The sequence below is a fragment of the Microtus pennsylvanicus genome, chromosome 3 (assembly GCF_037038515.1).
Source record: "Microtus pennsylvanicus isolate mMicPen1 chromosome 3, mMicPen1.hap1, whole genome shotgun sequence".
Lineage (NCBI taxonomy): Eukaryota > Metazoa > Chordata > Mammalia > Rodentia > Cricetidae > Microtus > Microtus pennsylvanicus.
The window spans coordinates 2938416-2965476 of NC_134581.1; the positions used below are offsets into that span (position 1 = coordinate 2938416).

A 27061-nucleotide genomic window follows, 5' to 3' on the forward strand; every position below is an offset into this window, starting at 1 on the left:
GGGCCAGTGTATGACACAAGCCACCCAAGATTCCTGTTTCAAGAGCAGCCCGCGTGTGCCCTCTCAGGACAGTGTGGGCCCCTGAGAATTAGTCCCTCACCTCCCCGCCCCCCTCCACACGCATCTCAGGTGTGCATACACGCTCAAATACATACATGCCAAAAACGTCTATCCAATGGGAGTGTGACGAATGAGGTCTACAAAACCTGGAGAGATGTCAGCGGATCAAGTGCTTGCCATTCAAGGACCTGAGTTCAAATCCCAAATCCCCAGCGCTCATGTAAAAGTCAGGCACAGTAGTTCACGGCTGCAGTCCGCGCATTTCTCGTGAGATGGAATGTGGCAGAGGCTCAGACAGCCCAGCGCACAGAGCAGAGCACAACCAACAAGGTGGGGGGAGGGGACTCACATCCAGGACTGACCTTTAACCTCTACCCTGGGCCGTGGCACACACACCTGCACATGCATACATACACACAAAGGTTCAGAAAGGATCAATACGCGGCTTAAGAGTGTGTACTGCTCTTCCCGACACAGGCCACGCCCTCCTGTGACCCAGCTCCGGGGGATCTGACATGGCTTCTCCACTGCATGCACACGGCACACATAAACTTACACAGGCACACATGCATGAACAGGATTTATATGGACAACAAGTCCACAGTGAGAAGAGAGATGCTTCTACACACAGGGGGGAAACAATAGCAAGTGAGGTCTGAAATCCGGGTGCTTCTGGGAGATGACACGTGAGTCCCAACTGTCACACCTGGTCAGAAGCGGAGGAGCTTGTGGGTGAGAAACACAAGCTTGCCGGGTGCCGGGGCTTGAGGTGGGCATGCCAGAAGTCCTCCACTAGATGCCAGCCATGCCCAGTGTATTAGGACGGGAACCTCTGCGTGTGAGGAACGCTGGTGCTGCCCCGGCTGCTGCTGCCGCCCTGGCTGTCCTAGGCAGGAGGTGGCTTCCCCTGTGCTAGCTGTGTCCTGACTCTGAGCAGAGACCTTGGGTGAAATCAGAGCCAGTAGAAAAAGCATGATGTCTTCACGGAGGAGGGGAGAAGGCTGAGCACCCAGACTCGAAGCCTTCATTAACTTGATCCGCAAACAGGTTAAGAGGCATACCTCAGATTAATTCCATAAAAAACAAAAACAAAACAACAAAACAAACCAAAAAAAGAAGAAAAAAATCCAAAAACCACGAAGGCAGAAACTAAAAGAAATAAAATATAGAAAAGCGCAGCGGCATTTCAAATTTCTTTATGATGTATTTATTTCATGTGCATGCGTGTTCTGGCTGCATGTCTCTCTGTGTTCCACATCTGTATCTGATACCCGAAGAGGCCAGGAGAAGGTGCTGGCCCCCTGGAACCGCTGCATGAGTGCTGAGAATCAAACCTGGGCCTACAGAGGAGCAGCCAGTGTGCTTAACCATTGTGCTCACTGGTTCATTCGGTGACCCATGTGGTCCCCATAGTTTAAACAGAGTCCCAGGAGGAGTCCTGGGAGGCCCAGGGATCATGGGGAAGGGGAGACTGTTCATCCCAAGGTGTGAGTCTGCTGAGTACCTGACGTCAGCGTCTCTACTCAAACCATGCCTTCTGCTGATGACTCAAGATCACTAAGAACTCAAAAAGCAAAAGTAAGCGAACAGGATGCCAAAAGGAGCCAGAGGCTGAGAAATCGGCTCAGTGCGTTCACGGGACCAGAGTTCTCCCCAGCGCTCATGTGAAATGGGAGCCCAGTGACACCTATAACCCTAGTGCTGGGGAGGCCGAGAAGCGTAGATCTTTGGGGATCACTGGCCAGACAACCTCATTTAGAACTGGCAAGCTCCAGGTTCGGTGAGAATCACGGTCTCTGAAAATAAAGTGGAAAGAAACTGGTTGGCACCTGACATCAACCTCTGGTCTCTACACGTACACATGTGGAGCGTGTTCACACATGCACACACGCAAAGCCTCTGGCCCCATGGAGACCAGAAGAGGAGGGAGCTAAGCTTCCGAAGGGCTGAAACACAGGCTGAGTCTCCACAGGTGGCTGAGCCCAGTGCCTTTGCCCACACCTGAGACGTGAAGCAGATGGGGACACAGCTGTGACCGGCGTGCTACTCAGACTCTTGTATGTCCCTAGAATTACATTTCAGCTCTCTGCCAGCACACAGACATATGCCTGTGCTGGGACCAGTCTTTAGGGAGCTCACAGGGAGCACAGGGGTGCTGGCCACTGTGGAGGCTTTGACTGCCCACCATCACTACCCTGTGTGGCCAGGGGTAGGAGTGTACCCCAGGTGATAGAGTGTACCCCAGGGGAGGAGTGTACCCCGGGGGAGGAGTGTACCCCAAAGGGAGGAGTGCACCCCAGGGGAGGAGTGTACCCCGGGGGAGGAGTGCACCTCAGTGGAGGAGTGTACCCCAGGTGATGGAGTGTACCCCGGGGGAGGAGTGCACCCCAGGGGAGGAGTGTACCCCAGGTGATGGGGTGTACCCCAGGGGAGGGGTGTACCCCAGGGGACGAGTGTACCCCAGGTGATGGAGTGTACCCCAAAGGGAGGAATGTACCCCGGGGGAGGAGTGTACCCCAGGTGATGGAGTGTACCCCAGGGGAGGGGTGTACCTCAGGGGATGAGTGTACCCCAAGGGCGGAGTGTACCCCAAGGGCGGAGTGTACCCCAGGTGATGGAGTGTACACCAGGGGGCTGAGGGTGCAACAGAATAAATGTCTCTGCCTTTTCCAGAATATTCCATTAAGTTTGTTGTCCAGGAAATCCCTTCTGGTTACCTGCTATAGTGGTTTGAATAGGAATGGCCCCCATAGACTCACGAGTTTGAATACTTGGTCCAAAGGGACGGGTGTAATGATCTGCCTCTTTACGAGACAAGCCACACCCACTCCCTCCCTGCTTGCTGCCTTAGTCTTTCTCTCCTCCATCTTCCCCTAGAAGAGGCAGCTTCTACCTCTCCCCACTTCTCCCTTTACCCCCTTCTCTCTCTCTCTCTCCCTCCCTCTCTCCCTCCCTCTCTCTCTCTCTCCCTCTCCCTCTCTCTCTCCCTCCCTCCCTCTCTCTCTCTCTCTCTCCCTTCCTCCCTCCCCCCCCCTCTGCCCCTCTGCTCTTCTCGCCTTCTCCCTTCCCTTCCATAACCACTAAATAAATATCCAACCTCACTCTGCATGGTGTGCTTATCTGTCTGTCTCTCACCCACGGCCCACATGGCTCGCAGCCAGGAATACCACGGGGGACCAGCCACCTTCGGAGACCTGACTGGGACTGGCTGCTCTCGGGACCCGCTGCCCCCCAGCTGGAATCCCGCAGCAAGCTACTCGGGGTTCCACAGCAATCTTTAATAATCCATTACAACTGGCACTATCCGGAGGTGTAGCCTTGGAGTAGGGGTGGTCTTGCTGGAAGAAGTGTGTCACTGTGGGGGCAGACTTTGAGGTCTCACATGCTCAAGCTGCACCCAGTGTGGCACAGCTGACTTCCTGTTGCCTGCGGACCAAGATGCAGAACTCTCAGCTTCTTCAGCTCCTTCTCGAGCACCACGTCTGTCTTCATGTCACCCGCCATGACAATAAAGGACCGAACTCTGAACTGTAATGCAGCCTCCACTAAATGTTTCCTTTAGAAGAGCCGCCATGGTCTTAGGTCTCCTCACAGCAACAGAAACCTTAACTAGGGGACTGGCCAATATCTACTTCCTGTCTTTTGTGATTTTAAGTGCCTTTCCCTCTTAACCTTCACTGATGTCAAGTGTCCCATCTGCTGCCACATTCCGACTGCCCTGGGCCATGAGGGGTCTCTTCTACAATTTTGGGGACACCACCTGCCCTTGTCAAGCAGCGGGCATGACTGGAGGTGGTCCTGGAGAATGACAGGCCTGAGGTGTGGGATGGCTCAGACCCTGGGGGCAAGCGGAAGCAGCTCGGCACACACTGAGCCTGTTTTCAACACCTTTTCTACAAGAGGAACAAGCTCCCAGGAAGGACGGTCAGTCTGCAGGTACGCGTGGAGGGTGGACACTAGAGGATCTGCTTCCCACCAGAACCAGCTCACCAGTGAAGATGAAGCAGGATTGGGACAGGGATGTGAAGGGGACACGGGAAGGGGGAAGCCCCTCACCCTGGGATCTGGTCGCCCTTCCTGCTGCCTGGGTCAGGAAACTTCAGCACAGCCTATCGATAAGGCCAAAACTGCCAGAGATAATGTGCGTCCCCCCAAAGACACCTCAGACAGGTACACTACATGGACAAGCCACGCGTATTTGTGACCTGGAGCTTAACTGAGCTTGCATTCCCATCACCCTTAAATCTAAACAACGCGCTCCCGAAAGCCGGAGATTCTTTAAGAGGATGAAGCAAGCAGCTCATGAAGGTTTTCTTCACTCTCAAACGTGGCTTCATCTTAATTAAATCTCATTGTAAATTGGATCCCTTGAGCAATATAAATACACACACACACACGAACACATCCAGAGATATATACACATAAACACACAGCTATATATACACTCATACTAACACACACGAACACTCCCAGAGATATATACACATACACACACATACTCATACTAACACACACACGAACACAGAGATATATACATATAAACATACACACATACACATATACTCATACCAAGATACAGACACACAACACACGCACACACACATACACTACACACACATAACCACTGTAAAGATACCTAGATATGGGCTTGGGAAGCCCACAGTATGTCATTTACATATATATTTATATATTCATATATATTCATTTATACGTATGTCGTGGGTATCGCAGGGCAGGTTCGTGGGTTCACGCGGATCTGTGAAATAAAGACTCAAAGACTCCTTGAGGATGAACGTATTTGTCCTTCGCAGCTGCGTGGGGGGGGGGGTCTCAGTCTCCGTGGACTGAGGCATTTTCCCTTAGCCCTTCAGCAATTTTATTTTTCCCTATGTTTACACTTTAGCTAGTTGATTTCCAAATCTCAAAATGAACAGAATGAAACTTCCAAAAATACAATGCCAGGTGCAAATACCTGATTCATGGAGAACCACGGTTTTAGGGTCTCCTCACCTGATTCATGGGGTACCACGGTTTTAGGGTCTCCTCACCTGATTCATGAGGTACCACGGTTTTAGGATCTCCTCACCTGATTCATGGGGTACCACGGTTTTAGGATCTCCTCACCTGATTCATGGGGTACCACGGTTTTAGGATCTCCTCACCTGATTCATGGGGTACCACGGTTTTAGGGTCTCCTCACCTGATTTCATGGGGCACCACGGTTTTAGGGTCTCCTCACCTGATTCATGGGGAACCACGGTTTTAGGGTCTCCTCACCTGATTCATGGGGTACCACGGTTTTAGGGTTTCCTCACCTGATTCATGGGGTACCACGGTTTTAGGGTTTCCTCACCTGACTCATGGGTACCACGGTTTTAGAGTTTCCTCTAAGCCAAGTTTTGCATTAGCTTTGTATCCATGGGAAACTCTCAGACAAGGTTCCCAAAGGACAACAAAAGTGGTCTGTAGCACAAAGGATGGATTAGGGGCTGGGTGCTGACTCAGAGCTAGGCCAGGTGTGGCCCAGCGGGGGTTCATGGCTAGCGGAGGTTACTTACTTGCTGTCCCTCTGGCACCAGGCCTTGTAGGACAGTCTGCTCTGTGTGTTTTGTGTGTGTGTGTGTGTGTGTGTGTGTGTGTGTGTGTGTGTGTAAAAATCTTTATCCTAAGCATGTCTCCCTGGTCTCCCTCCCTCCTTCCTTCTTTCTCTCTCTCATCTCATTTATCCTGTCTCAGTTTCCCCTTGAAATACACGTTCTCCCTTATCTCTACTTAGTAAACTTAAAAAATAAAGCTCTGCTCACTCTCTTTCTTCACTCCTAAAATAAATCCTAAAATTCCTTTCTGCTAAGCAGTCGGGGACCTGGTTTTACCTCGGCAGAAGCTGCAAGGGGAAGGGGACTCTTCAAGCCACCAGCAGCAATGCTGGTTGTTTCTCCCTGCTGCCCCCAACTAGGGGACTTGCCTAGGGTGGCCTGGGGCTGCCTCCTCCTCCACCCAGGGCAATCCGCACAGGCCACTGTATGGCGACGCTACTGTCACCTGCTTAGAAGGTATCGAGGCTAGCTATTTTAAAGTGTTGGCAGCCCCGGCACGCCTGGAATTGGAAGATGAGTAGCTGCCTGGAATGAGTGGCCTTGTTTAACACTCATAGCCTATCGAGTGACATTAGCATCTGCTTTCTACAGGACAGTCTGGGCTCAGGAAGCCCAAAGAACCTGCCAGGAAGTTAAACCTCGCTTAGAATGGATTCAGATATGCTGCTGCTCTGACTGAGCGACTGTACTTAAAGGAAAGTCGGGCTACGGAACCAACCACTCTGCCCCCTCTGTCCTGGATCTATAAAACGACATTCCTGCCACAGCAGGATCAAAGGAGCTCCACGACCACAAGGGACCACACCTGTCCAGTCAGCCTGGAGGTGGAGCTCCGGGAGCCACACCATTGGTGGGCAGTTGGTGGGCAGTCGTTCGGGGGCTGGGGCCTCCCTGATTGCTCATGTTATCACTCTCTTACCTTCTGTGACCTTCCTGGCACTCCCATGAGTTTAGTCTGGCTCCTTAAATAGCTGGACAAGCGGCTGGGGCTCTGGACAAGTGACCGGAGGCTGGACAAGCGGCTGGGGGTCTGGACAAGCAGCCGGGAGTCTGGACACGCGACCAGGGGCTGGACAAGCAGTGAGGGGGCTGGACAAGCAACCAGTGTCTGCACAAGTGGCCGGGGGTCTGGACAAGCAGCTGGGAGCTAGACAAGGGGCCGGGGGGGGGGGGGGCTGAACAAGCGGCTGGGGGGTGGGGGCTGGACAAGTGACTGGGGAGCTGGGACTTTACCAAGGAATAAAACAGGAGCTACAGGTGAGTCACAGGCTGGCAGCCAGGTGGGGTAAAGATTACAACCACCACTCACCAACTGGCAAGACACTCACACTGTCCAGGACCCTTCCTCTACCAAGCTGCAGCCAAGCTACGCGCAGGGTGACGAGGTTTTAAGTTAGCTCTCTCAGTGGAAGCTTCCTCCTGTGAGAGTCAGGGCCCTGTTCACAGCTCATCTTGCGCCACAGCAGGCGGAGGGCTGGGAAGCATTTCTCTTCACTGAAAGCCGACCTGTGCTCTGCCACCTAGGCTAGCAACACCTTGGCAGGTCATGCAGTCACCCACGACTGACGAAGATGCCAGGACCCACAGCAGACAACTCCCTCTGAAAGCGGTTGGCAGGTGATGGTGCAGGCCTGTGTGTGATCCCAGCCTTGAGAAGCTGAGGCAGGAGGATGAGTTGGAGCCCAGTTTGTATCACACACCAACCAAAATTCTGCCTACAGAAGGGGGGAGCTGGTGATCTAGATTGGTAGGTGGAGGCCTGGTCCCCTGACACATACCCACACAGAAGGGGGAGGGCAGGGACAAAGTTGAAGCATCACTGTGGTCACCAGGGCGCAGAAACAGAGATGACGATTTCAAGGACAGTTCCTGCGGCTTCCTGTGGCTGCTGTGGGAGTCCCTGGACCCTCAAAGGACAGACTGAGACAGCTGAGGTCAAGTGTACCCTGTTACAAGTTCTGCCAAGAGAACTTCGGGACGGCCTTGCACTTGGACAGAAGGCCATTTGTAACAGTCCTCCCGAGTGCCTGCCCTCCCCAACCCCCCGAAGATGTACACACATGAAATCAATGTCACTTTTTGGTTCTTTGAGACAGGGTCTTACTCTGTAGCTCAGGCTGACCTGGAATTCATAATCCCCCTGCCTCAGCCTCCCAAGTGTTGAGATGACAGGCTTAATGCCACTTACTCCGTATGTCTCTTGCTGTACCCGGAGCTCGCCACTGCAGCTACACCGCTGGCCTCCAGGAATCCACCTGCCTGCCCACCCTGCAGTGGGCTACAGGACCTGCCACCATGGCTGGCTCTCACACAGGCTGTGGGGATCTGAACTAGGGCCTCATGGCGGCCAGTGAAAACTTGACCTTCTGGCCTCCTCAGTATCTCAGCGCAGTTATTTCTATGTATTTTGTTTATTATTTTATTGAGGCAGGGTTTCACACTATAGCTCTGTCTTGGAACTTGCTCTATAGACCAGGCTGGCCTCAAATTCACAGTGATCCACCTGCCTCTGCCTCAGAGTGCTGCAAGTGTGGGTGCACGAGCATGGGAGTGTAAGGGTGTGGGCACACGTGTGAGCACACATGAGGGACACATTCCAGGGGACACCAGGACCTCCCTGCCACGCAGCCTCAGTCACTGCCCTGGAGCTCACCGCCTCAGGGAGCGCCCTGTCGCTGCCTATCACGGTTGGGAGTATATTCCACACCACCATAACCGGCACTTTTGTGTGGTTTCGGCCATCAGCCTCAGGTCCTCGGGTTTGCACGGCTTGTATCTTACAAGCCGAGTCTCTCCCGGCCCTCAGAGCCATTCTAAAGCCATACCCTTCCCTAGCTCCGGAGAGTCTACCACCCCCGATAATGAAGCCAGCAGCATCGCCTAAAGGAAGTTCCCATAACTCAAGCACAATGAGGGGCTCCCAGCCCCGGCTCTTCTCTCTACCCTCGTGTGATACAGAAGCGATTTCCCCACAGCACACGCACAGGCCTGCTAAGTCAGGGCGGACAACTTCATTGATCCATCAAGGTTTCATGAATGAGAGCTGCTGTCACATGACCGAGCCGCCATGTCCAAAAATAATTCTGTTGCCGTTGAGAAGCCAGAGAAGACCAGCTTCGTCTGTCTCCTAGAATAAGGGAGGAAATGAGAACAGACCCAGAACAGCCCAGCCTTACGTAACAGTCCCACCTCTCTTTCAGCTGCAGCAGCAGATTCTTCAAACCGCTATAAATAACTCCCTCTCCTGCAGGAGGCCGTCCAGCCAGAGCCTGGGGCGGCTGGCCTTTCCTCTTTCCTCTGCAATGGAACCCTCACACGCCTTCCAGCACCGAGTAAGGCAAACTCACCTGGCCCTGGACAGACATGTGTCACTGACTGACTCCTACAGCCGAGCAGGAGAGGTAAACCCTGGCTGCTGACCTTCAAGCCAGCACTCCCAGGCCGGCACAGGCAGCAGGGACTACACCGAGGGACCCAATGGAGGGGCTTCTCCTGCACACCTAGGCAACGGGCTGGCTCTGCGGGGAACAGTGGCCCTTGGACATTTAATACTGCCAAGTCAAGGGGCACAAGGCCAGCCTGGCAGGCAGCAGGAGGGAGGCTGTAAAAGGCCCAGCTCTGTGATACTACGTCAGGCCCTACTGCAGGCCGTACACAGAAAGCCATAACCTTTACCCTTCACGTACCAGGACTGGAGGAGCAATCTTGAGGAGGAGGATGACAGGAGGGATAACCTGCTCCCCAGACCCCCAAAAGTACCCAAGGAACACCCAAGACATCAGGCTGGAAGGTCTCGCCCTGAAAAGCTCTGCCTGAGAAGGGCCCAGTGACGCTGGCTGGGAGCACTGTGACCACCTTGCAGGTGCCGCTGCTAGGACTGGATAGAGTTCCCTGGAGGGAACGCAGACCAAGATCTAAGAGAGGTTGACCTGAGGGGAGGGCTCATACCTGTCCTCCCAGGATGGGCCTGAGTTAGTCATCAACCTCGCTCAACCAGGGACAGTGTCTGCTGAGCCTCAAATCCCAGGACAAAAGGATTACAGGAGCTCCAAAAGGCCACACGGTGAGGCTGGGAGTGGACCGGAGAGGCTCTGTCCGTGACACAAACCTTAATGTGCTCACAACTCTCAAAGAAACCTACAGGGCCCCACCATCAGAAAGGACGTGCTGGATGCTTGCATCATGTCATGGCTGAGCTCTGCCGGGTGGGGGCACTGCCAATCCTAAACTCACAGCAGCTGAAGGACGACATGCCCGTGCTCTTTCCAGTGGCTGCTGGGCAAAGTGAGATCCGAAGGCATTTGGCCACAGTCCTAAGAAAGTAGAGGTTCTACAACCCAGGACTGGCAAAGGAGCTCCGTGGGTGTTGCTGACAAGCTGAAGACCTGAGCTTAATCTCTTGAACCCACAAGGTGGAAGGCTAGAACCGATTCTTCCAAGTTGTCCTGAGTGTTCCACAGGAATGCTATGACATGTGCGCACACACAGACACACACGTGCACGCACACATACACACACACAGTAAATAATTTTTTAAATCACTATTAACACCACAACCCGTGGCATATTGGGGACACACTGACAAAGTTCCCCGGTCTATTCTCCTTACTATGCACATAGATTTGAAATTTCTTTGGAACATACTGGGATGACATAAAGAACAAACACAGAAAACAGCTTTCTCAAGTGCATAACCAGGTGATGGCAATTTCAAGTCAAGGGCATTCAGAGAAATTATGATCTCCTCACACCAAAAAAAGCTAAAAGTACAAAATATAAAACTTTATTAAAGCAAATTCACTGATAAGAAGTTAGCAGAAGAATACACAGGCTAGCAAGATGCAGGTGGCCAAGCCTGAATGCTCATCCATCAAGAAAGAGCATGGCTGCTTTTCCAAAAGACCCAGGTTCAATTCCCAGCACCCACATGGTGGCCCACAGCTGTTTCTAACTCCAGCTCCAGGTGATCTGATGCCCCACTCTGGTCTCCAAGGTTACCAGACACACACATGACACACAGACAAACAGGCAAAGAAAACACTCACATATGTAAAGTAAATAAATCTCATAGATTTTAAACAGTATTTCTACATCTTCTTGTTTTCTAAGAAAAAGCAGAATCACATGCCAAGCCCAACTTTCCTCTTAGCATACACGTACATTTATTTAAGTCAGGAAATCACTATCTACTGCAGATTTCAAGTAAATAAGGCACAGTCCATACGACACAACTGCCCCCTCATCCACGTGTCCCAGTGGCAACAGAGAAACTCGGTCACTAAGTGAAGATGTAGATCATGGCTGGGTGTGAAAACACAGGCCACCCCAGCACAGGGCATAAGGTAGCCCAGCACAGGGCATAGGGTACGCCAGCGCAGGGCTTCCCAACACAGGGCAACAGGGCACCCCAGCACAGGGCATCAGGTTATCCCAGCACAGGGCTCCCCAGCACAGGGCATCAGGGTACCCCAGCACAGGGCTCCCCATTACAGGCCACCCCAGCACAGGGCTCCCCAGCACAGGCCACCCCAGCGCAGGCCACCCCAGCGCAGGGCTCACCAGCACAGGCCACAAAGCGCAGGCAACCCCAGCACAGGGCTCCCCAGTACAGGGCTCCTCAGCGCAGGCCACCCCAGCACAGGGCTCCCCAGTACAGGGTTCCCCAGCACAGGGCTCCCCAGTACAGGGTTCCCCAGCACAGGGCTCCCCAGCGCAGGCAACCCCAGCACAGGGCTCCCCAGTACAGGGTTCCCCAGCACAAGGCTCCCCAGCGCAGGCCACCCCAGTGCAGACCACCCCAGCACAGGGCTCCCCAGCGCAGGCCACCCCAGCGCAGGGCTCCCCAGCGCAGGGCTCCCCAGAACAGGGCATCAGGGTACCCCAGTGCAGACCACCCCAGCACAGGGCTCCCCAGCGCAGGCCACCCCAGCGCAGGGCTCCCCAATGCAGACCACCCCAGCACAGGGCTCCCTAGAACAGGGCATCAGGGTACCCCAGCGCAGGGCTCCCCAGCACAGGCCACCCCAGCGCAGGGCTCCCCAGCACAGGGCTCCCCAGCGCAGGCCACCCCAGCGCCAGGCTTCCCAGCACAGGGCTCCCCAGAACAGGGCATCAGGGTACCCCAGCGAAGGGCTCCCCAGAACAGGGCATCAGGGCTCCCCAGTGCAGGGCTCCCCAGCACAGGCCACCCCAGCGCAGGGCTCCCCAGTACAGGGCTCCTCAGCGCAGGCCACCCCAGCACAGGGCTCCCCAGCGCAGGGCTCCCCAGTGCAGGGCTCCCCAGCACAGGGTAAGCTCTGTCTGAGTTAGATGGTGATGACAAGCTTCTCCACGGGAACCTTTCAAGTCACTGTGGCTCTCGACCTCATCAGAGAAGCTTCCATTTGCAGCAGACAGTGGTTGATCCGACGAGACACAGCGACCCAGAGAATAGGAGATCTTGGCATGCTCAGCCCAAAGAGAACATATATACTGTCGATCCCCCACGACCCAGCTCAGGGATCACTGCAGAAGAGGGGACTAGAAGAACGCGATGGCCAAAGGCAGTGGTGACAACGAGTGAATGCCTGCTTACTGCAGGCAGATGTGCACGTGAACTCACAGGGGTTGCAACCCGTGCAAGTCCACGCCAACCAGCATCCCAGCACCCCAGCCACGGAGCTACTGGCAACTCTTAGCTGCTGGGAGGGGGAAAGACAGTTTTCTCTGTGTAGCCCCAGGTAAGTTGACTGTGTGGCCCAACACACCTCAGCTGGGCAGCACAAAGGGATCTGGAAGGGTGTTTTGTTTTGTTTTAAAGAACAACTAGTTGGGTGGGCTGGGAAGAGGTAGGGGAGGGTGACCAAGACCAAACAGGTTGCGTGAAACTTTCAAAGAGGTAACTTTTAATAAGTAAGACCTAGAACAGCGCAGCTCAGCAGTTCCTGTATCTGCCCAGCAGTTTTGCATCACCGCCACCCCCACCCACAGAGCCCCACCCCGCGGCCCTCCATGACCCCTCCTTATTAGGTTCTTGGTCAACTTCCAACACCACAATCTGGCTCTCTCCTCTCAGGGCTGAGTCACCTAACACGCCACCGCACCCACACCTTTCCAGCAGCCTGGGTGTGAGCAGGGCTCCTCGCCAAGGGCACAAGACCACACACGCATTTAGCAAGGCGCGTACCCTCACCACTGAGCACTGATTACTGCGCTGCCCCCAGGAAAGCCAAGGAACGCCCCCCAACCCTAGGTCCTCCCAGTAAACCGAGGGGCAGTAATGATAGCAGACAGCAGGGGGTGCTTCAGGAATAAGTGAGGTAAGTAAAAGTAGGTGTTCCATAAATGGCAGCTGTCGCTACCCTGAGATCAAACCCCCACAAGGAGAGGACAGCCTGAGGGGAAGACAGGCCATGATATTTCAATAAGCATTTTCCTACAATCAAGGAATATACAGACTTCAGAGGCCTGCACTAGATGGCCAAGAAGGGGTTTCAAAGGCTTGCTTCTGCCTGTTTAGGTCACCATTAGGCCCTCAGTGCCTGGAGCACAGTAAAACTCAGTGTGATATGGCATTCAGTGATTCACTCTTTATGCCTGCCCCTGCCACCCCAGCCTCCCTGTCTTACCACCGCATGACAGGTCAATACAATCCCAGCAATCAATGGTGCACCCACCAGCGCTAAGTCATCGGTCACAGCAGGAAATGTCTGCGGGGCTTCCTAAGTGACAGGCTTGAATGACATCAGGCAAAAGCCCTCCACTGTCAATCAACTCCTGACATAAATCCGTACAACACAGGGCTTGAAAACGGGGGGGGGGGGGGGGGGGGGGGGCGGCGGTCCCACACAGGTACCCAAAGGGACCAAGGATTTGTTTTAAAACTCATATTCCATTCGCATATTGGCCCTCAATGTGCCTGAACTACAGCGAAATCCCAGCCTGATGTTTTCCAAAACAGATTCCGCAGCTATGGAAACACAAGTTGCCCTCCGTTTTGATTTCCGTGTTGGATACAGTGAGAGGGAGCAACTCAGTGTGGCTCGCACCAACCCTCAGAGAGCACACGTCCAGTACCCAGTGTGGCTCACACCGACCCTCAGAGAGCACACGTCCAGTACCCAGTGTGGCTCACACCGACCCTCAGAGAGCACACGTCCAGTACCCAGTGTGGCTCGCACCGACCCTCAGAGAGAACACGTCCAGTACCCAGTGTGGCTCGCACCGACCCTCAGAGAGCACACGTCCAGTACCCAGTGTAGCTTGCACCAACCCTCAGAGAGTACACGTCCAGTACCGTGTGGCTCGCACCGACTCTCAGAGAGCACATGTCCAGAACCGTGTGGCTCACACCGACCCTCAGAGAAGCACACGTCCAGTACCCAGTGTGGCTCACACCAACCCTCAGAGAGCACACGTCCAGTACCCAGTGTGGCTCACACCAACCCTCAGAGAGCACACGTCCAGTACCATGTGGCTCACACCGACCCTCAGAGAAGCACACGTCCAGTACCCAGTGTGGCTCGCACCGACCCTAAGAGAGTACACATCCAGTACCGTGTGGCTCGCACCGACTCTCAGAGAAGCACACGTCCAGTACCATGTGGCTCGCACCGACCCTCAGAGAAGCACACGTCCAGTACCATGTGGCTCGCACCGACCCTCAAAGAAGCACACGTCCAGTACCATGTGGCTCGCACCGACCCTCAGAGAGCACACGCCCAGTACCCAGTGTGGCTCGCACCGACCCTCAGAGAGTACACGTCCAGTACCGTGTGGCTCGCACCGACTCTCAGAGAGCACACGTCCAGTACCGTGTGGCTCGCACCGACCCTCAGAGAAGCACACGTCCAGTACCCAGTGTGGCTCACACCGACCCTCAGAGAGCACACGTCCAGTACCCAGTGTGGCTCACACCGACCCTCAGAGAGCACACGTCCAGTACCCAGTATGGCTCGCACCGACCCTCAGAGAGCACACGTCCAGTACCCAGTGTGGCTCACACCGACCCTCAGAGAGCACACGTCCAGTACCCAGTGTGGCTCGCACCGACCCTCAGAGAGCACACGTCCAGTACCCAGTGTAGCTCGCACCAACCCTCAGAGAGTACACGTCCAGTACCCAGTGTGGCTCACACCGACCCTCAGAGAGCACACGTCCAGTACCCAGTGTGGCTCGCACCGACCCTCAGAGAGCACACGTCCAGTACCCAGTGTAGCTCGCACCAACCCTCAGAGAGTACACGTCCAGTACCGTGTGGCTCGCACCGACCCTCAGAGAGCACACGTCCAGTACCCAGTGTGGCTCACACCGACCCTCAGAGAGCACACGTCCAGTACCCAGTGTGGCTCACACCGACCCTCAGAGAAGCACACGTCCAGTACCCAGTGTGGCTCACACCAACCCTCAGAGAGCACACGTCCAGTACCCAGTGTGGCTCACACCGACCCTCAGAGAGCACACGTCCAGTACCCAGTGTGGCTCGCACCGACCCTCAGAAAGATACTTCCAGTAAGATATGCCTCACCATTTAGCAGACTCCTTACCCCAGTGGTTTTATAGGCAAACCACTGCACAAAGTTCCCTGTGAGTGCTTCCTGCTTGGGTACTGTGTGTGTGTGTGTGTGTGTGTGTGTGTGTGTGTGAGAGAGAGAGAGAGAGAGAGAGAGAGAGAGAGAGAGAGAGAGAGGTCATCCTCCTGATCTATGAGTTCTAAATGAACCCCAGGGAAGCCAGAGGGTCTTCCACGGGCTACAGGAACATTCTGGAATTAATTGTCTCATGGCAAAGGAGGAAGGTTCTACAGGGCTCCTATCAACGGTATCTAGGAAGAATGGGAGCCAAGAGCTTAGGGTTTTTCAGCCACTTTCAGCAAACAATCTAAAGCGGACCCTGGGAAGTCTCAGAAGTGGTGGGTACTGGAGAATGCATAGCAGAAGTCCTGAGCCTCCTTAGCACAGAAGCACCCAGGAAACAGAGCTTCCGGGAGTCAAGGGAGCAGAGAGCTGGGGCTCAGCCTGTATTCCCTAGAAAGAAGGCAGGCACCCTTTCCCACTGCAGTAAGCAGAGGGTAAAAGGGAAGAGGTGGGAACAGTAAACAGTGACTGCCTGTCCTCAGCCACACTTCCAGGACTAAAGGATTGCCTTAGGGTGAGCAGTCGGGGCCGCACAGCAGGGACAGCTGTGCGCAAGGAAAGGCAGGAGAAATAATGGCAGGAACAGAGGGGTGGTTAGCAGGGAGGACTAAGTCATCCCCAAGCAAGAGACAGATCCTGGCACCAGCACCCTGGGCACCAACAGCGGGGAGCCCCACTCTGGCCCCTGCTCTGAGGATGACAGCCATACTCAGCACAGTTGTTATATACTTGAATGCTCCACCCCTGCTTCGCTCCCTCACTCTCTCCCTCTCCCCCTCCCTCCCTCCCCCTGCATGAACTGCTAACTTTTGAAAATGAAAAACTTAGGGCTGGGGATGCTGGCTACATGGGAGCACAGTAGCCCAGCATGCATGAGGCCCTGGGTCCATGCCCAGCACTGGAAAAGCTAGACTCAGGGGCTCACACCAGCACTAGGGAGGTGGAGGCAGGAAGATCAGGAGTTCAAAGTCATCCTCAGCTAAAGAGTGAATCTGGGCCAGCCTGGACTATATGAGACCACGCCTCAAAAAAAATTAAACAACTAATAAATAAGAAGCAAAGAAGGAGTAGCAGAAGTAACCGTCCACAGACACAACCACAGACCCAGAAGCATAGACCGAGAACTGCACAGACACCACTGTAAAAATAAACAAAAACCTCATTACTCCAAGCCTCCAAATACATATCCCTGCATTCATAAACAATAACCAGGCAAAAGAGAGGAAAGAAAAGACGGTCCCACGCGTTACTGCCTAAGTAAGACACCCAGAAGCAGAACGAGATAAGTAATAAACAAGGCAGAAAATGTTCTCTTTTCTTCCTTTTTAATATTTTTTTAAAAAGAAAACAAACTATCTTTTTCCATTATACATACCAATCCAAGTTCCCACTCCCTCCCCTTCCTCCATTCCCTCCACTTACCCCATCCCCATCCACTCCACAGAGAGGGAAAGGCACACTGCTTTGGGGAAGGTCTGACAGAAAACATTCTTAACCTCAGACCACGCTATTCACTACGCCATGCACCGAAAGCCACTGACGATCGCTTTAGAAGAACCCATTTAAGGGCTGAAGAGACAGCTCAGAGGTTAAGAGCACTTGCTGCTAGAGCAAAAGACCTAGGTTCGATTCCCAGCACCCACATGTCAATTAATGTGGAATTGCCTGGAACTGGAGTTCAGATTCGTGCCCTCTTCTGACTTCTGTGGGCACTGCACACTGTGGTAGACACAGAGCAGCCAAAACATTCCTGCACATAAAATAAATAAGCCTAAAAAACATTTGATGAATACTTTGTCGTATTTTTCCCTCTGATCATTTTAAGTCTCTGGGATCTGTTGCTAAGTTAATAATGAAAGCATAAAAAGAAGGCTGCTGGGGGCTCAGAGGTAAAGAACACTGACTGTTCTTTCAAAGATCCTGAATTCAATTCCCAGCAACCACACAGTGGCTCACAACCATCTATAATGAGATCTGATAATAAATAAATAAGTAAATCTAAAAATTAAAAAAAAGATGGCTTCTGAAGGGAGAGAGAGGGTTCAGCATATAAATGCACTTGCTGCCGAGCTTGGGAGCTGCGGGTGGAAGGAAAGAACCAGCTCCTGCGAGTCATCCTCTCTGCCAGGAAAATAAAAGCGCTAATGTGTGAGCAACAAAGAGCCAACACGCGGCAGAGTTGGGAAGAGAACTGAAAGGGTACGGAGCCACCTCTGGGAACCTTCCGCTACGCTCTGGACTTTGAACCGTATTAACGTTTCATATCATCTCAAAATCAAAATGCCACCCTGAAACTGTAAACAGCAAGAGAACAACTTAGTCGCCAAAGCAGTGACTTCTCAGGAGTACCACCAGACTCTCGCACACCTGCTATGCTGTGTGCCTCACTAGACTTTTACAGGAAATAAACTTCGAAGACTAGAGTTTGGTAGAGGCAAGGAGCCAGCGCTGCACGCGTGGGCACACTCTGAACACCCGTGCTGTTCAGGTAGCACACACATATACCCACGACCTAAATGTACACACGATTCATATGTTTACAAACTGTGTGTGCATGTACAAATCAATGTGTTGTTTAAAAAGTCAGATTGTTCTTTTTCTATTTTTTTCAGCAGGGGGGCCTTAGTTGGAGGAAGAATCAGGGGAGGTATTGTGAGCAGGAGTAAGCAAATCCTTAAGAAATTAATTCCGAAGCTGGGCACAGTGGTGCATGCCTTTAATCCCAGTACTCAGGAGGCAGAGGCTGGCGTGTTTCTGTGAGTTCAAGGCCAGCCTGATCTACAGAGCTCCAGGAGAGCCTGGGCTATTAAACAGAGAAACCCTGTCTCAAAAAAACGAAGGAAAAAAAAGAAAGACTACAGGCAGAAAATGCAGTTTCTGACACCAGGAAGGGCAGCAGGGCTGATCCTCTCAAAGGCACGATGAGCGCTGTATATTCCACCCCAAGGTGGCGGGGCTGCTCATCCACTGTTACAGAGACCCTGGCCTTTACCAAGAAGGCAAATAACACCATGGAAACACTGGAAATGCCTGGAGACAAAACCCACAGGGAGATGCTTGGTGAATTACTGGAAAGCCTCAGGCCCATGGGGTCAGGAATGTTCAGAGCAAACAGGGCTGTGGGAAGAAGACACAGCCTTTCAGACCTTCTGTCTCCTCCACATCTCCAACCAGACTCAAACACAGAAACACCAGGCGTTTAACCCTTGAAACACACCCTCAGTGTTATCCTAACGCATCTTAGACCATTTCCAGGAAACCTAGCACAAAGCCTTCAAGCTTTGCTTTTTTAGGAAGTGTTGCCCAAACTGCCAGAACCGCTAGCCCTTGCCAGGCCCTGTTTCCTGGGACAATGACCTCATCGGCAAGCAATGCTCCTCTCTGCCTATGGGCCTGGAATCCCAGCTGAGCCCTTCAGACTCCAGTCAGGAACATTCTAGAGTCCTCATCTGAACAACCCAGCAAGTCCAGACATCTGTTCATGGGCTTATCTGTGAGAAGATCCACGGTGTTTCTGCTAATACTCCCTGTCCCTCCGGAAGGCACACTGGGCCTTCGTTAGGCCCTGGGACCCCAAAACCTGGCTCGGGTGGGCAGCCGCTCTGCTCAGCCACTGACAAGAACAGCAGAGGGTGTGGGTGTGTTCCTGTAAGCTTTATGTACAACAGAGGGTGGGACAGATCTGGCTCAAGGGTAAATTTGCTGAGCCCTGGTCACTGGAGAACCCTACCTCAGTTATGACTTCGCTTCCCACCACCAGTGTGGCCTTGGTAGATTTGATGAGTTTCCTAATCATAAAATGTATCCTCCAGCTCTAAAAACCAGAGAAGCTGGCTAGGGTGGTGCACACCTGGAGTCTGAGCACCTGGGGTGCTGAGGCAGGAGGATCCTGAGTTTGAAGCCAGTCTGACTGACACCGTGAGATCCTCTCTCCACACTCACTCTATCAATGAAGGAACAACGCCAGCCATCTCCCAAGGTGGTTACAAGCATCGAGAGTCCAGAGGTCAAAGTGTACTATACACCCCCTGTGCACACCCCTATCTCCAGCCACAGAGTTTGAAGAACACATGTCCAGGGCAAGGGGCGAGAGACAAGGGACTTTCAGATACCGCTTTCCCGTAAATCAAACCCTTCATTACGGAAAAGTGTATTTTGCAGCAGACTGGGCAGTTCTTGTTGGAGACCTTTTGGACTGCACTTTCTCAACAGCAAGATACCTTGTTCAAAGCCGCAGAGACAACATGGACACAACCATGTTTCACAACTAACTAGAGTGGCACCATCATAAACAAAGCTCCGAGGGCCATTCCTCAAAGGTCAAGTGTCCTCAGGGGCACAGCCATGTCACACAACACGCGTGAACAACGAGCCATGCCAAATGCGCAGCTACATTTCTGTTGTTCAAACCGCTGAGACCAAACTTTATTTTCCTTCAAGCTGGCTGCTTGGCGTGGGTGTACGTGTGGAGACCAGAGGTCGACATCAGAGGTCTTTCCCCACGCTTTCCGCCTTGGGTACTGAGACAAGGTCTCTCTCGCAGGGATCTGGGCTCACTAGCTGGTCAGCAATCCAGGGATCTGCCAGTCTCCAGCTCCTTGGTGCTGGGATTATGAGTGTGCTCCATTGTGCCCGGCCATTTATGTGGGTGTTGGGAAAGACTCCAGTGCTCATATGTGAGCAGCAAGCACAATATAGACTGAGCCACCACATCTCAAAATATTAATTCAATCTATCTCCAGCCAAACGTAGCCCAAGGCCTTGGGCACAGCGCTGGTGTCTCTCTGTCACACCAGTTGTCACCGAGAGAATGGGAGACTTCCGTGAGAATGGATCACAGCATCTACTCCTCACTCCAGATCTATTCCTACCACTGGCAAGTGGACATCCTAGCAGCTGAGCGCTGGTGAGAGGCTGCCACACCCATGAGCAGGGGCCTTCTCTGCTCTGACGTCTACAGCTTTGCTTTCTCTCTGGCGAGCAGGCCCAGCCGGAGCAGCTGTCTCACACTTAGACACAGAGCTCCGGAAGGGTGGGAGCTCCCCCCCAGAGAGCCCAGGGCGGTCATCATTTGAATGCAAAATAAGCTTTTTCCAAAAGAAAACTTTTGAGAGCAAAATAAGCTCTTTCCAAAAGAAAACAACGCAAAAAGCCAGCAGGGGGGAATAGAGGCTGGGAGCTGAGGGTGGGAGGGGAGGTAGACTAAGGTGTTGGGTGGGTGGGTGTCTTAGGATCGTGGTTGCTGTGACGAAACACTAAGGCCAAAGCAACTGGGGAAGGAAAGAGTTTATCTGGCTTATGCTGGCTCATCACTGAAGGAAATCAGGACAGAAACTCATGCCGAGCAGGAACCTGGAGGCAGGAGCTGATGCAGAGGCCATAGACTATATGGCATAGAGGAACTTACTGACTTATTTCCCATGGCTTGCTCAGCCTGTTTTCGTATAGAACTCAGGACCACCAGCCCACAGTGGGCTGGGCCCTCCCCCATCTGCCCTCCCCCATCGGTCACTAGTCAAGGAAATGCCCTACAGTCTTCTTGCCTGGAGCCAGTCTTATGGAGGCATTTTCTCTACTGAGGTTCCCTCCTCTCAGATGACTCGAGCTTGTGTCAAGCAGACACAAAAGCATCGCGCACCATGGGTAAGTGGATGGAGAGATGGGGTGGGTGAATGAGTGAGGACGGCAGGCAGAGGGATCGCCTGCTCCTCGGTCAAACGGACAAACTGGCATTTTTGTTGATCTTCTCGTTCACGAAGGAGATGGCAAACAAGTGAGGTGACTTAGCATAACACCAGAAGAGGCACACATTCCTAACTGCTCTCGTCCTCAGCTGGGGCAGAGTGGAATTCTCATGCGATAGCGGAGATCTATATTAAGCATCTCAAGCCAAACGCCCACTAAATAAAGTCCAAGTGGCGCTGGGTTCACATGACCCCGAGCTCTCCAGACAGCTGACTGTCCTTGAATCTCCTGCTAGGACCGCTGGCTCCCAAGCAGCTTACTGCCAGATTTCTCCCGGTCACAGAGCTGGGCACCAGGTGAACCCGATGCCCTCGAATGGGCTGCAGAGGCCGCCTCACTCTAGTGTGCATGTGCAGGAACGCTGATAGTTAACTTTAGGGGAGGTTCGGTCAAGGGTTCTTGGGAACTGTCTGTACTCCCTCCCTGTGAATTTTCTATTAAACTGGAATGACACCACAATAAAGAGTTTAACAAATCCAATAAAGTCCAGGTCAGCCTTCAAGCCTGAAGCAACCATTCCAGTTTTCACAGGTCCATCCACTAAGTCTGGAAAAGCACCGAGAGCTGATAGCCCTCAAAGGACAGACAGGCAGATGTGACACTGGTGTGACCGTCTTCACACTGTGGTGTGTTTCAGTGGCTCTGAGGTTATGCAAGTTCTCTACTCTTGGCAAGGACCTGAGTCCAGGTCCCAGGACCCACTCCCGGCAGCTCACAATGCCAACTGCAGCTCTGGTGGATCTGATGCCCTCTTCTGGTGTCTGCAGGCACTGCACTCAGGTGTACATAGTGTGCACAGACACACGTGAAGATAAAAACTACAGGTTCCGTTCTGCCAGTCTCACGTCCTCCCTCGGGCAAGGCTTCTCCGTTTCTCAGATCACCCAGGAACATCCTGGACCTGGACTAACCTGTTTAAACCGGCACACCCTTCCCCACAGGTGGGATCCACTTGCTGTCTTTGCCTTTCTTCTCAGAAGTTCATCCCCCCCCCCCCCCCCACACACACACAAAGCAATTTACTCAGGCAAACACAACGCTCTGCAAAGGTAGGGCATGCCTACCCGCTCTTGGCCAACGGGATTTCTTCAAAAGCCTCTACTGGCATCTCTCTTTTAACTTGGTTTCTTGGGATGGTTAAGAACAGTCTTCTGTCTGTTCATCTGGGGACAGGGTCTCATGTACCCAAGCTGGCTGTCAACTCACCCTGTTGCCAAGGACGGCCTGAGCTCCTGCCTCCACCTCCTGAGTGCTGGGTTGACAGGGTGCATGCCATGCCAAACTTCAAAGAAAGGTATTTCTCATAAAAGTGTGTGTGTGTGTGTGTGTGTGTGTGTGTGAGAGAGAGAGAGAGAGAGAGAGAGAGAGAGAGAGAGAGAGAGAGAGAGAGAGAGAGAGAGTGTTAGTTGGTGGTGTCCACATTATCTCTCCTCTCAAATCCATGGCATGGGGATGGGGGGGGTCATCCTGACTCCAGTTCCACAGAGGAGGGAGGTGGCAGCCCAGGGTGACACCACAGTAAGAATCTGTCATTGTTCCCACCATGTGTAGAGAGAAACTCTGAAACCACTTGCACCCCTTTCTGGGAGAATACCAAGCTTTCAGAGTGGGATGACTACCCGCTCGTCGTCACGTACCCCGACGCCCCACCCGGACGGTTTTCTGGAAGCCTAAGATCGACAGATGTGAACAGGCAGGAACAGGCAACGGCTCTGTGATTGGCCTCGGATCTATGCAACACCAGAAATCCTACTGGTAAAGACAAGTTGTATCTTTTGGAACAGCTAACTCAATCCTTATTCGGATGGGAAGAGGGGGTGGGAACCATCGGAGGCAGAGAAAGGCAGCCTCTTCACCAGTCACACAGAAGGGGTGAACAAGACAACAGACTCAACAGGCAAGGAGCCAGCGAGATGCAAATCAGGCTATTTGCCACCAAGACTACAGGGGCTGGGTCTCCTGGGCCCCATATAGTGGAAGGAGAGTTACCCTCTGACCTCCACACTCGTACCTTAGCAATCACATATATTCATATACATACAAACATATAAATACATGTAAAAAATTTAAATAATCAAGGCCATAACCAAGAGTCTCATGCCTCAGCATCTGCATGCTGAGGACAAAGTGGTTTCAGAGACTTTGCCCAGTTCTCAGACACCATAAAAAAGACAAACACGGGGACTGGAGAGATGGCTCAGGAGTTCAGAGAACTTGATGCTCTTGCAGAGGACCTGAACCGTTCTCAGACCCACATGGCTGCTCACAACTGCCTGGAACATCCAGTCATGGATGCTCTCTTCTGAGCTCTGCGGGCACTGCATGTACACGCTGTGCACTCATAAGGCATGCATGCACGTGCACGCACGCGCGCACACACACACACACACACACACACAAATGAAGAGCTACACCCACACTCCCTCTCACAGAGCCAGGGACAACCACAAGGCCTACTCTTCCAAGATGACGACAGAGGCCCAAAAGCTGGACACTGACCCAGTTCTCCAACCAAATGCCCCCTGTGGCAGAGACACAAGCCAAGCCAGAGAGAGCAAAGGTGGCCTCGCAACCAACATGGAGCAAAGGGCGGCTCTGGGGAGGCGGGGGAGCAGGGGTGAAGCTGGACCTCAGCCTTAAAAGAAAGCCCACAGAACACCGTGTTTGCTTCATTGGCGTGTAAAACGACTTTCCTTTTGGTTATCTTCTGGTTTATTTGCATACTTAAAGTACAGACAAACCACCGGCAGTGGGCGAGGTGGCGTCACTCAGGGAAGTGTCAGTTACACGTAGTCAGGGTTACTGGTTGCTTTATGGACTGAAGACACAGGGTCTGCCAAGACGGAGTCAGTCCCAGAGTCCAGCTTCACCTGGCCCTTTCCACTTGCACCACGTTCCTCTCATGAAAAGGAAGCGGATACGACACCACCCACAGTCCTGTGAGAGGGTCTCCATCCATGGCCTTCCCACCTAGGGGGAGGGGGGACCTTCCTCAGGACACCTGGCCTCATCACCACAGCCCAAGCCAAAGCTATGGCTCAGGTGTGGCCGGCCTGGGCTAAGCCTGCTCTTCAACCTGCACTCCAACATGCAGCAAAGGATGCCAGAGGGTAGAACAAAACCTGCCTCGCATAAGTGAAGGAAAGCGTGTGCAGAAGAGAGATGCCAGTCAGTCTGGGGCACTGCCATGCATGCATGTATGCATGCATGCATGCATTCAGTCGGTCAGTCAGTCATCAATCAGTTATTCAAGCACTCAGTCACCCAGGAGGCACCACTGCCTGCTGTCACCTGTGTGATGAATATGTCCAGCGATATTTACAAAAGAAAATCCCATTTCTCTCGAGACTCCAGGCAGCAGTGGGGGTCCCAGGTGTTCTCACCGTCAAAGACAGCTAGTGCGCTCTCAATTACAAACCTCACCGTCCTATTTCCATCTAGGGAGCATGGCTTGCCGGGGTGCTGAGGGCCTGGCGGGGCACAGTGGCCAGAAGGTGCCCTTCAGCAGGCCCAGTGCTCCATTAATAGCAGCTGTATGGGACTTAGGTTACACATCGCTTCAAATCCACACGAAACTGGCTCCTACCACAGAGGCAGTTCCAGCACTTACTCTGTGTGTCACACACGGTGTTTATTTTTAAAATGCTGGTATTATAAATGGAAAGGCTGTGGTTAAAAGGATTGAAAGATAGGGCTCCAACCAGGGGTGTGGGGGTGTGGAGCAAGGGCCGTGATTTGGGTTTTTTTGTTGTTGTTTGTTTGTTTTCTTTTTGTTTGTTTGTTTGATATGGGGCTTGTTTAGCCTGACTGTCCAGTTCTGTAGACCAGGCTGGCCTCATAGATCCATCACACACAAATCTGCCTGCCTCTGCTGGGACTAAAGAAGTGTACCATCGCTGCCTGGCGAGGGCTGTGTATGAATTAAAGGCTGGAGATGTGACTTGGAGACTGAGTGCCTGCCTCACAAATGAGAGGCCCTGGGCTCCACCCCTGGTACCTTAAAAAAAGCTACAAATGTGAATCCCAACTGTTCAATACAGCGTCTTAACACAGCATATACTTAAAACACCATACTCTGGGGATGGAGAGCACCCATGTTAAAACACCACACTCTGGGAACAGAGAACACCCATGTAAAAAAAAACACTCTGGGGATGGAGAACACCATGTTAAAAAAATATTAGGGTGTGGTGGTGGTACATACCTAGCAATCCTGGGACAAAAGTGGAGACAGTCGGTCAGCCTGGCCCATTTGGTGAGTTCTAGGCGAGTGAGAAACCCTGCATTGTGGGGGCGGGGGAGTGTGTGTGTGTGTATGTGTGTGTGTGTATGTGGGGGGGGTTGTTAGTCGGGTCAGAGGGTGCTTAAGGAATGACTTCCAAGGTTGTCCTCTGACCTCTCGCTGATGCGCCCCCACACGAGAACGCACACAGTTTTTATGACTGAACATTAATGCTGCATTTGGGACAATGGTAAAACATGGGGATTTTTTTCAAGGACAGACTAAAGCTACACCAAGAAACCCTGTCTTAAAAAACCAACTGACAAACAAGCAAAAGCAGAAAACAAAAAACAAACAAATAGAAAAAAATGGGAATTTTACTCTTTTCTTAGATCTCCAAATGATGAGAACAAAAGCAATGTTCTAAACGGTGGAAGTATCTGCCTTTAATCCAGCATTAGGAGGCAGAGGCAGGTGGATCTCTGTGAGTTTGAAGCCAGCCTGGTCGACAGAGTGAGTTCCAGGACAGCTAGGGCTGTTAAACAGAGAAACCTTGTTTCAAAAAAATAAAGCAAAACAAAAACAAAATAAACGAATAAGTCAATAAATAAAATAAGCAAACTTCGTAATTTCTAATGTTCACCCAGGTGAAATAATCTGGTATCAACTAATTCTTATTCAATAGAACTTAAAGACAACAAGAGGGAGAAAGACTGCAATTTGTTCACATTTAAGAATTTAAAGGGGGGGCTGGAGAGATGACTCAGTGGTTAAGAGCATTGCCTGCTCTTCCAAAGGTCCTGAGTTCAATTCCCAGCAACCACATGGTGGCTCACAACCATCTGTAAAGAGGTCTGGTGCCCTCTTCTGGCCTGCAGACATGCACACAGAGAGAATATTATATACATAATAAATAAATAAATATTTTAAAAAAAAAAGAATTTAAAGGAAGAATATGCTGAAAGCTACTTATCCAAGCCCAAGTGATGGCGCTCTCCTATGACCTCAGGCCTGAAGAGGCTGACTCAGGAGCGCCCAGGGAGAGAGAGAGAGAGATAGGTGGATAGACGCCCAGCCTCTTTACCCATCAGGAAAACCAAAATCAAATCCTAAGACATGAGAGTGAGACAGTTCTTCAGAAGGCTAATCAGAGTGAAGTCACCCCACAGATGGTCTCATTCCAAAAGGAAGGAAGATGTGTCATGCATAGCTTGTCTCTGGATGTTCATAGCAACAGTAGACAAAGAAGAGAAACAGTTCAAAGATGTCATGTTATACACACAATGGATTATTCATCTGTAATGAAAAGGTCCAAAGGGCTCAACACACGCTACAACATGGACAAATCTTGAGAAGATCATGCTAAGAAAGAAGTCAGCTTACAAGGTCTTATATTGTGATTCCATCTCTAGGAAGTATCTCTGGGACACTAGACAGTTTCCCTGGGGTATATTCTGTGTGCTTGGGGTAGTCACAAGACTATTTGCCTGCAAAGTCACAGAACCAGACACACACACACAAAAAAAAAAAAAAGAAGGAGGAGAAGGAGGGAAGGAGAAAAAGGAGGGAAGGAGGAGGAGGAAGAAGAGAAGAAGGAAGGGGAGGATAAGTCTGTCCTTCTGTATAATCACCTAAGGAAGAAACTTCGAGAGTCTCCGGTTCGGGGCACATCTCACTGATGTATTATTAACAAATGTCCAGAGATATTCCTGACGATAATTAATCTCAAACCTGAGGCTGATTGGCCTCTGGCTGACCTGATTGTGTCTGTGCACGAGAATAAAATGACCCCATCATTTCCACTTTCCATGATGCATAAAATT

At 52.2% G+C, this 27061-nt stretch overlaps 1 protein-coding gene across 5 annotated transcripts in view; it reads right to left on the reverse strand.

The window, feature by feature from the left end:
* Trak1 (trafficking kinesin protein 1) overlaps window positions 1–27061 on the reverse strand; it is a 179602-nt gene that overhangs the window by 114986 nt on the left and 37555 nt on the right. The window lies entirely within an intron of this gene.